Genomic DNA, 11385 nt, shown 5'->3' with positions numbered 1-11385 from the left:
AATCAACAAATCGCTGTCTGAGCGGTTTTGGGGGTTTGGTTTTTTTTTAAGTGTCAGGGTTAGAATAAGTCCTTTCTGGTCCCGGCACTGACTAATCTTTGGAAAGCTTTTCAACGGTGCATCAAGAAGCCCAGAGACATTAATTTTGTATTTTTATTGTTTATTTTTTGGTGCGGTTCATGGCCGAGACGTTCCAATAAACCCAGCGATGCAAAAGGTTCATTTGTTAGCAAAAGGGCTAGGCGCGACCCATCCATTCTGGAAAGGTTTGCCTGCTGATCCTTGGCTTTTGTACACACAACCTCGTGCTTTTTTTATACTGTGCTTTGTCTGCATCCAGGATCAGCAGAAGGCAGGACCTGGGATGTCTTCAGAATGAGTAGAAATCGCAGTACCGCTGGGACTTTTTCCGGTCACCTTCTGGCACCCCACACATCTAGCAGTAGATCTTAGCTCTGTTAGGATCAGCTGAGCTAGGATGGTTTGCATCTGCTGAGGTTTTGCCCCTCTCTTTTTTTTTTTTTTTTTTTAAATACGGGTTGAGAGAACCTCAAATAAAATGGAAATCTCCAGGATCAAAGCAACCCCGTAGAGGTTGCGATCCCGTTGAGGGCGATGGACAGTGCAAACCCGTTTAAAATGCTGTTGTTAGCGGCCGAAGATTGGATGCCTGAAGACCCGTTTGTTTTTTACTATGGAGGATTTTTTGTCTATGAGTACTTTGCAATTTGGAAACAACCCCTCTACATCCAGTATAAAAATATTGAATATAGGAAACTCTGATTTTTTAAAAAAAAAAATGTTCCTAGCCAAAGAGAGTTTTATGTATACATATGATATGCAAAATAATGTTCATTTTAAAGTTTGTGGCAAAATGTTACTAGGTTGGCTTTAACCTCAGGAGTGCATGTGCTCCTCATTTGTGGTGGGTACATGCTAGGCAGGGCATGGGTATATGCAAATCCTGACTAACATGCTTTCTGTGCAATCGGAGCAGGTGTATTTCTGCAACGTCTGATGTGTGTGCTTTGCAGCTGAGAGCCCCAAGCAGTCCCTCATGTGAATTTCTACTAGCCTGCATATTTATTTTTATGCCTGATTTTATAAAAGTTTTTTGGTTGTTATTTTCCTTTTACAATTAAAGTACTCTATTTTTTAAATCTCTCTACCTGTTTTTCTTTTAACGGCAAAATGAACTTGGTTTGAGTTGGGTGGAGCGGGGATCCTTTTTCCCTTCCAAAAGGCAGGGATGTCGCTGTTGCATTTCTTCAAGGTCGCTCATGGGAGGACGTCTTCTGCCTTGGTCAGCTAAGCTGGCGCTGTGTACCCCCATCATCTGACCCTGTGAGACGCTGGGCCCTTATCTTCCACCGCACTGATTTCAGCCTTGGAGGAGGATTAGTGCCTGGGAGAATTAATTCCTGGGTGCAGTGTCCTTCTGCAGTATTGGGAAGCCATTTATTCATTAACAGGGGTTTATTCATTAACAGGGAGTTGAGTTTAGGGACCAAACTCTGGAAAACCAGCTGTTGAGTTTTGCGCATGTATTTTTAAGGTGCACAAGTTGAGCTGCTCCAGCCTGTGGCTTTTTGCAAGGGCGAGCTATCCAGTATTAATTCAGGCAGAGGGATTTGTAAGTCTGTCCCAAGTAAGGACTGATGTGTCCCCTACTCTTTCCATTTAACATGACACCCCATGATTGACGGCTCGTGGCGCACAGACTAAACTGGCAGAAGTGGGGAGAGGTTGCAATATTGTGCTGCCGTTGGCCCGAGTGACTGCTCTGAACTCCCGATGTCGAACGCAGAGTTAGGTCCGAGGACTGGGACTCTCCAAGCCAGGCAGCTGAGGAGGGCGCTGCCCACAGGGAACATCAAGGAGATGCCCGGGGTGGGGGTGCCTGCCTAGCATGGGATGCTCGGTTGTGTCCACACAGGGCTGGCCTGGCTCCAGTTCTCCGCGAGAGGAGCGAGGCGAGACCTCTCTGACCCACAGCTTGGGGGCAAGGTTGCTTCCTGGGGACCGAGGGAAACCTGTTTTCACTTCCTTCGCCCCCCAAATCCCTCCCTGTTCTGCTTGAGTTAGCAGCAGAGGCTGGACCCAGGCCGCTTGCCTCCCAAAACAGTGCCTAACTCCCAGCCTTTATGGCCAAGACTTTGCACCCGAGGAGCCTGGTCCAAGCCCCTGTGAAACAGCTTCTACCTCAGTTCCCTAGCTCCTGCCTATAGATACGGTTTCCCCACCACGATTGCTCTGACCCGGGAAATAGTCTATAGAAACCAGCGTCAACAGGAGAAAACCAGCAATCACCCTAAAGTAACCAGTTGCCCAGTGATTTGGGCACCCTTCCCCGATGCGAGAGCCCTGGGTCAAGTCTGCACTTCACATCAGAGCGACCATCGAAGAGGTCCCCTCCCTCCCAGGTGGGTGGGGTGCAGGGTAAAATGGACCAGCCAGCATCCCTCGTCGTCTTCGGCGTGAGTCCTGATTGAGTAGACGGGCTCCCGAATTCCCATAGGATCAGGCCCTGCAGGCGGATAGGCATTAGGCAAGATAATGCCTACTTGAGGATGGAGGGGCTTAGACAACATGAGATGGGGTCATTTGGGGGTGGCATCGTGTAGGCACCTCAGTTACCATTGGTGGGGCACCCAGACTATCCAGACTTTACTGGTATCTGAAAGTGAGATGGCTGCTGGGTGGACGTCTTGGGGAGCTCGGCAGTGCCTGCAATAGCTGCCGCGGATTTAGCCCTTCTTGTATCTGGCTTATGGCAGGGTTATAGCAAGGTCCGGCTTCCTGCAACTGCCTTGTTCTGCCGTAATGGCCCCGTTTGACCGTGCTCCCCTTAATCCCAAACCTGCTGCAAAGAAACCAGCATCAGGCTTGTTCAGTCTGCATGCACGCACACGTCGCGGTAAGCCCCAGGACCCTGCCTCTGATGGTGGCAAATAATAGGTGCTTTAGAGGGTGAATATAAGAAACCGGGCATGTGTACAGCGATCCCTTCCCTCCCAGGCACCGGCTATGGGGCTGTGCAGAGTCCGTGGTAACATTCATAGCCCGGATGGACCTGCTCGAAATACATTTGTCTGAGCTTCTTCCTGCACCCAGCCTCTGCAACAGTTTGGGGCAGCAAATTTATGATGTGTTGGTTATAAAAAAAAAAAAAAAGCTCTTTTTTTTTTTATTTTAAACCCGCTGCCTGCAAAATGTCACTGGCTGCTCTCTAGCTCTTGTGCGATGAGACGCGTATCCTAAATCGGGGCCACGGAGGTGGAAAGGGGCCAAGGCTCATTTTACTTCTGTCCCTTCTCTAAGGGTCCTGTCTGAATGGAGGGTGCATCCCAAGGGCCGAATCCCCGGTACTGAAAGCTATTTTTCCACTGAAGCCTGTGAGACGTGAAGAAGTTAAGCTGTTAGACCCTGCTCCAGCCTGGGCTCCTTGTTCAAAGGAAACGAGGGTTTCTGCAAGGGCGAATAATGTGGGTTTCTGCAAGGGCGAATAAGCAAAGAAGACCCACTTCTTCGCTCCTTGCCGTTCCTGAGAGGGTGGAGGTGGGGAGGTGACACGGCGGCACAAAATTAGCTTTGGTGGGTCACGGAACAATGTGTGCCAATGTGTAAAGCCCGTGATACGCCTGGGGCACAAACACGTCTTGTGGTTCTCACAGCTGTCTTGGAACAAGCTCTTCTCCAGAAACCACCACCCTGCATTTGACTGGAGCCATCTGCTGCAAATGTTGACGGCTCTTTCTATTTCCACAGCAATACCGCTAAAGAATATAGCCGGGTGACGGGGCACGGTTGCGTTCTGACCTGGCAGAAAGCACGGTCTGTGTTCCTATTGCCCTGGCATCCCCGAGGCCGGGGCCAGGCCTCCCAAATGCAGACCCAGCACAGAGAGGAGGTCCCAAACTAACGTGGCATGTAACCCCACGGCGCGAGATGACAAGTGGATCCTGGTAGAGGAGGGAGTGCTTTTGGTCTGCCATGGAGGTGATGGTCTGAACGCCCCTGGCCGAGCCGTTGTCACGCTTGCTGCAGTCACTGTGGCTGTGGGGGGAGCTCAGGATGTGGAGTCTGTTCATCATGGATAAGTTATAAGGTCAGAGATGAATAGGGCTGACCTCAGGAGGTCATCTGGCCTAGCCCTCTGCCCTAGGTAGGGGCATCCCTTTCATTAAAAAGTCTCTCTAACTCTCATAACTCCCCAGGTTGGTCCTGGCTAAGGCTTCCTGACTGCACAGCTATTCATTCTCCTTTAATATTTGGCTCTGGAGAGAAGGAATTGTTATGTGAAAGCCTCCTGCACAGAAATCAGCATTAATGCCATTTCCATTGGCTTAAAAACAAAGGGTCCCATCCTCAGCTGATGTCAATTAACGCCAGTGGGATTAGGCTCCATCACGTGCATGGAGGAGTTAGTCTGAACTTTAGGGGCCCTGATAAATAATAGCCATGAGTTTGCTATAGCCATAGTCCTGAAGAAAAAAAAAAAGGTTTACTAAGGAATTAGGTGTTTTGAAGAAGAAACCGAGGAAGAGAGGTGGGTTGTCTTGCTGAGTGGTCGGTGGCCGAGCCAGGAATAGATCCCGGTTATTTGGCATCTCAGGCTGGTGTCACCGTCTATCTACTAGGCAAGGCTAGAAATGCCAACGTACATTGGTAGATAAGGTTTTGTAGTCAAGGTTGGTAGACAAGGTTTTGTGGTCAAGGTTGAGTCGGTCTAATAAAAGATACCAGATTTGCACAAAGAATCTTGTCTGCCTGTGTCTTTAGACCAACGTGGCTACAACCTACACCAGAGTATACTGGTGGCTCTTAGTGCTTGTCCTCTGGGGATCTCTGCATGAATCACTGACATTTTTGGAGTCTCAACCCCCTCGTTGCGAGGGCATTCAGAATTATTCCCGTTCCCCAGGTGGGTAAAGCAAGGTGCTCTGAAGTTCAGCCACTCGCCACATATGCGGTGTAAATATGAGAGCCACCTGTGTCCACGCTCTGTACCTTAACCAGCTTGCACTCGAGTACGAAAACCCTACTTGGTGCAGCTGCATGAAACTTGGTGGTTTTGGGCTGCAGGGGGTTGTTCAGACACTTTCCTTGGTTCCTGTTCTCTTGGGTCCGAATGAAATGACATTTCGGTGCCTTGCCTTTAGTGAGCCCTTCCCACCAACACCCCCTTCACTGGCCAAGAAGGGCCCCGTTACCCACCACCCGCTCCCCTACCGAGGATATTGCAAGTCTCTTGCATGCTCTAGCTAGCATCCAAAGTGCGGGCCATATACTTTAAGTGGCATGATTCATTATCTGCTTTGTTGATATAACATGCAGGTTATCAGCTGGCCAATTTACAAATACGTGCTTTCCAGGCAGAGATCAGCCTATGTTTGCTTTTCTAAAGCAGTTGGCATGCCATGGCCTTTGGCCATCCCGTGCCAGCATCTTAGCTGGAGCTGCTGGGTGGTGAAATGCCAGAGCAACCGGGAACGTTTCCACCCACCTCTCCCTGCAGAGGCTGAGTCTCCCCAAGGGCTGGGTGACGGCATTTGCTAATTCATCCTGCTAGCAGGGTGGAGATGCCTAATAACCTTTTCTTGAAGGGCCTCATAATAAAATGCTGTGCATAGTAGGAAGCAAGGTGATGCTGTTTGATTTCTGGGAACACGGAGAGAATCTGAACCTACAGCCACTGCCCTCACTGGCTTACAGCAGGTGTAAGGTCTAAAGCCAGCTTTATTATATTTAATAGCCAGAGGACCAAAGTGACTTTGGGTGATAATTTGCTTTCCCAGAAAAAGAGTCTGGTTTACAAGTTAGGAGATTTCAGTGCCACCGAATGGTATGATATACTTTCCAATAGCTTTTCCTTCATTTAGGGTCAAAATGGAGCATGTGTTCTGCTCTTGCCAGCTTTTGGCCTCGGTGCAAGCATTTAAGGTGGTGTTTTTTTCTAAATGCTGCATGATGACATACACTTGGATAGATCATCTGAATGAGGAATGGGAATGGGCTCCCGTCCGAACGGGGGAGAAACTAGACATCTGCAGGTGGTAGGATCAAGCAGGCTGATCCATACCCCCACAAGATTTGGGGTGTCTCTGATCTTGGCATCCATGGGTGGAGGTAGGATTTAGAAAAACGGGCTGCAGATGCTGTGGTGCATCATCACATATAACACAACACAACATTTGTATCCAGTTAAAGAGAAACTAGATGCGTTACTATATTAAATATACTAGCCCTATATTATTCACTTTAAGACCAAAGCAAAAACAAATTGAAATGGGCACTGATTTGCTAGATTATATAATAAGTAAAAAAACCCCCAAAAGAAACTATGCAAAAATAGCCAAAATAGTCAAAAGACATTGTGTCATTAGTCCCATAGCCATCACAGTTAAATGTACATCTCTTAATTCAGATTCATAAAACAAAGACTAGCCTTCTCGAGCATCTTGACAGTGTCTCTAATATTTCACTGTCAGTCACTGCTACATGAACACCTGAGTTAATATTACCATGCTTAAATTCAGGTTTTTAGCTAGAGATAGCTAAAAAAGTGTGAAATAAAAGAGGCACATTACCATGAAGGGTTAACAGAGAGCAAACATTTTCAAAGGAAGGACTGTTTGACTAGTGGAACATCAAGAGCATCGGAAAGGAGAAAGGAGCCTTCACACCCGTGGAGTGGAGACAGATTAGCAGGAATCAGAGAGATGACAGTGAGCCATGAACTCGATCGGCTGTCTCCACACTGCCCGTCTCATGCAGCTGGTTTTAACATTTGAGTGGTGCAGGAATCAAATGAGGGGTGCAACTGCAGCCCCCCGGATCCACCCCTGCTGGCATCTGGTTCTTCTTCTTGAGCAAAGCAGCTCAGCCAGAGGAGCTCTCTAATGACGGAGGGTGTTTGCTACGGACCCAACTTGACTATCCATATCCAGGAAGTTGTACAACTGCAAAGACCAGCACCGACATACAACATACCCTATCCAGAAAGCTGTCTAGCCATTCTCTTTTATAATTCACTAGCCCAACCCAAGCTCACAGTTGAACTGCTCAGGGATACGACATAAACCAGCTCCATCTGCTTCCTCCCAACCTCTCACGTTTGGTTTGGCCTCGCGCAGCCCCCATGGAAATGTGCGTTATAAAGCAAACAGTCACTTTTTATTTCTAGACACAGGAGGGTTTCAAACTGGCTTGATTGCTCAATGCATCATTTCAGTGCGGCCGCATGTCCACGAAGAGCATCTCTGGTTTCTTCCTGTCCTCGTGTTGTAATATGGGAAGCACTTGGCTGGATGTGCCCTCTTCCTCATGTTCGGCAACTGAAGGAGATCTCAGAGATTTTTCTCCTCTGAAAGAGAGAGACAAAGAGAGAAGGGGGAAGCAATGGTGTGGATGCAAGGGCTTTGCTCAGGGGTCCTGAGTACTTCAAGTCCTAAAGTCACCAAGACAGCAATCATTTTGGGAGACTGAGGGGGCCACTAGACGGGACCAACCCATAACATTTGCATCTCGTTCTGAACTTTCCTACCGTTCTGGGTACTTCGGTTTGACCTATTCAAAATGCGGGTTATAAATGGGAGTATTAGCCCAGGTTGGGCTATAAGGTGCTTTCTTGGACACGTCAGATCCCTGACATCTTCTTGGTGGGAGGGATTTTGCTTAGAGATGTCTTTAATGATCTCTTCACCTGGCCCATAACCATCTCCCAGAATGCAATGGGGGAAGCAATCAGAACGGTCTTCATCATTCCCGGTCGAATTGGAAGTTGCCGACAAGTTTCCGGGATTCATAATTATCCAGAAACCTCGGTTTTACCCGCGTTTGAAGAAGCCTGAAACAGTTCAGAGCCGCTGGGTTGCAAGGGAACCTCCTTTCCATGCCTTGGCCAAGATTTATCGGACTGCTTGCACTGAGGTTGTCCTAAACATCAGGCAGAGAGACTGCTGCAATTTCAGCCGGTGATTGCTTTGGGGTTTTGGACTCTGTATGTGGAACTGGGGGGCTGCAAGGACACATCAACTGAAACCACAAGCAAAAAAAATAATTGATTCCTCTTGCCCCACTCCTCAAATGTGCTGGAAATGCTGAGATTTGGGCAGGCTGGGAAGCAAGAAGAAAGCCTCGACGATGAAAAGGAGAGGTTAGACCCTCTTGAAAATCCATCACCCACCTGCTCGTTCAGAAGTCCCGTGCGATAGCAGCAAGTTCATTTTTGTCTCAATCCATTTCTGCCCCGTGACATTTTCCTCCTGTAACTCGACTCTGTGACATTCATTGTGAGAGCCTGAAAATAGACCCCACCCAAACCACAACTGCAAGAAAAAAGACACAGGGATGACAAGAAACACAGCTTTGCTTATTCCTTGGCTTCATTACAGTCGGGCAGATCTGAAATCCCCCCTGAAGTTTACAGGTGTCCAGATACACTGGCCTGGCTATGCTCTCTTCTTGGTTTACATAAACTGTTTGCAACAATGGGAGTGCACAGACACCAAGGGGACAGGAAGGACAAAATGTATCACTGCAGCAAACGAGAACGTCCTGTCTGTGTCCATGACGGGTTGTGCATTACAAGACTGAGATTCAAAATCTGCTTTACATTTAGCAAAAACACCAAGCAAGGACTTTCTTGGCCGAGTCTAATAGCTGGACTGGGCAAGGAGGCATTCGGGGAGAGCAGCTTAAATTCCATTCAATTAAACAAAAAAAAGAAAAGAAAAAGTATTTTAAATAATTTCTCTTCTCTATGCTGTTGCTGCCTGTAGAGAAGTGATAGCAACACACATCAAACTGCAAAGGGGGTTCAAAGGGCCCTCGTTGTACCTGAAAGGCACATAAAATATGCAAAGGCTCTTCCTTAAAGCCAATAGCTTTAGGAGTCATGGGAAAGAGATGAAGGGAAGGGCCCCATGATTTCAGTAAGATCTTCTTTTTGAGGGTGCATTAGGGTTTTTCACTTTGCTTCTAATCTAGTGGCTTCAATGGGAGTTTTGCCCGAAGCAGGACCAGTTTTATACCCTTTGACTGCGACAAAACTGTTAATGCCGGGCGAGTGAAGCGGATGTGACGGCACCAATGCAGAGTTGCTGCATCCACTCGTTTCAGCTGTAACTTGAACTGGTGCCTCGTCAAACTGGGATCCCAGCAGGCTTCAGAACAAGTGCCCAAGTGACGCAGGACATGACATGTATCAGGGCTGCATAGCAGCTGGGGGAGGAAAGCGGGGCAGCAAGCTGCCTTTTGCTGGCTGCCGGTACATACTCCTCACCACAAATGGGACCTTTCCTGTTTACGACAAGCTGCAGGTCGGGTCTCATGAGAGATTCCTGCCGTCGGCCGAACAGCAGCTTTCAGGTTCCTCTCTGCTGGGAGAAGGAAGGTGTGCAGAGCTGACCCAAGACCCCAGCACAAGGTGCAGCCCTGGATTTCCCTTTATGCATCGGTCATAAGCAACATCCAGCTGGCTCAAGCACTATAGGTAGCTGGACCGAGTCCTAATCAGAGGTTGGATTTGCCTTACAGATCAAACATCAGCTTTGACAAGGGGCCACAGATACAATTGCTATGGAGCTACCTTCGAGCAGTTCGGGACACCAATATCTCTGCGACCTAGTGATGCCCTAACTTAGCCTGAGACTTGCCACCTCCCGCAGTGCAGTTGAAGTCCAAGGAAGCACTCGGGTCCTGAGAATAACGTGGGCACCGTGTTGGCTCTAATCAAAAAAGGGTCTCAGGATCAGTCTTCCCGGCCTGCTCAGTTGGGAGACATTCATCACGGGCATTGAGAAGGGTCCCGATTCACTTACAGTATAAACCCGTGGCATTTCTTACACATGCCGCACAACTCAAAAGCTGGACTTGCTCTCCTTAGTGGGGCTGAGAGCATCTCTGGTTCAAGTATCTTTGTGAAGACTAGCAGGAAGACGCTGGAAGACATGAAAACGGCCCATTGGGGTGAACATGATAGACTTCTCTGAACGCTGGCTTGCTAGCAATGCACCTGCAACTTCAGAGAAGGGCGTGAAAAGCTCTAACAGAGCTCCAGTCATTCTGAATTCAGCTGGGGCAGACGCGACCCGGCGTTTTGTCCAGGGCCGGATCTGGAACCCAGTGCAATCAATAGGAGCCCTGGGCTTGGGCTCAGATGGTTAGTCCATGCTACCCTGGTGAAATACGAAGGGTTAACTGGAATGTCCTACCCAAGCAATTGGCTGCCATTTCTGAACACTATTGCTGCAATGGCACGATCCATTGCTAACGAATTTGGTTTTGCACCAATTGCCGACAGGAAACCGGAGAGCCGCTGTGGTGCACGTGGAAGCGCCGCGGTTCTGAAACATGGGCGAGTGTCTCACTTGGATCTTTCTGTTCTGTATTTCTCTGTACAAGTAACCACTTCTCCCCCAGATATATCTAGCTCCTGAAAGTTGGTGCAGGTTGCAAAGACGGTTCCGCATTGCAAGGTCACTCCAGCTGCAATTCCCGAGGGCCGAGGTCAGAAAACCAAAGTAGCATAGTGTTGATGGTGGGGAGAGACCTGGTGAACTGGATACTTGTGGATGTGCGTTATTTCCCAAAGGCATCGCCAATGCAGTCATTTCTGGGCTGGAGAAGGAAGGCCTTGGGGGGACTTTGGGTTCAATTAGATGTTGATTTCCAAAGCCAACGAACACATGCATCTATTCCTTCGCCATGCCAGGTAGCACCGAGGTGGCGTGTGAGCGACCTCTCAAACTGGGAGCATTCAGGTTGCATTTGCAGGGCTCTGAGCAAACTGGCTCCGTTGGCATGGGAAGAGCAGGATAGTCATTGGTAGCTCTTTCAAGTGATAGAGGACACCATGAAAGCAGCTGTGCTATGGAGACTGCCCTGGGAAGGAGGTGGTCGGTAGTGTATGGGACAAAGCAAGAGAGACTGCTGGTAGGAGGAAAGGGGGTGATGGAGAAGGATAGGGTGATGGAGAGAAAGGGAGCGAGCAAAGGAGAGGAGGTGGTAGAAACTGATGGTGGAGGAAGAGGAAGAGGAGGTGGAAGAAGAGTAGCATGCTTCTGTGAAGAAAGGAGGGTCATGGAGAAGATGATTCTGTTGCCAGTGGATCACGGGTCCGGTCAGGACTGCCCTGGGAAGGGAGGAATCTCAAAACAACCCCTCCGGTGCACTCTTTACACAAGAGATTATACATGTGGCCCCGTCTCAGTTCCTCTTTCTTGGCCACAGCGAGTTACGATACCAAATCTCATCCTCTTTGCAAAGGTGACATGAAAACTGAGGAGGCTAGCACAATACTCAAGAGCAGGGTGGGGAAAATAAGCTCTCCGTGCCTGGCCCAATACCTCCTCTCTTCATAGTGGATGTGGGAAACTCTCG

This window comes from Alligator sinensis, unplaced genomic scaffold (assembly GCF_000455745.1).
Source record: "Alligator sinensis unplaced genomic scaffold, ASM45574v1 scaffold228_1, whole genome shotgun sequence".
Classification (NCBI taxonomy): domain Eukaryota; kingdom Metazoa; phylum Chordata; order Crocodylia; family Alligatoridae; genus Alligator; species Alligator sinensis.
This window is presented reverse-complemented; position numbering follows the sequence as displayed.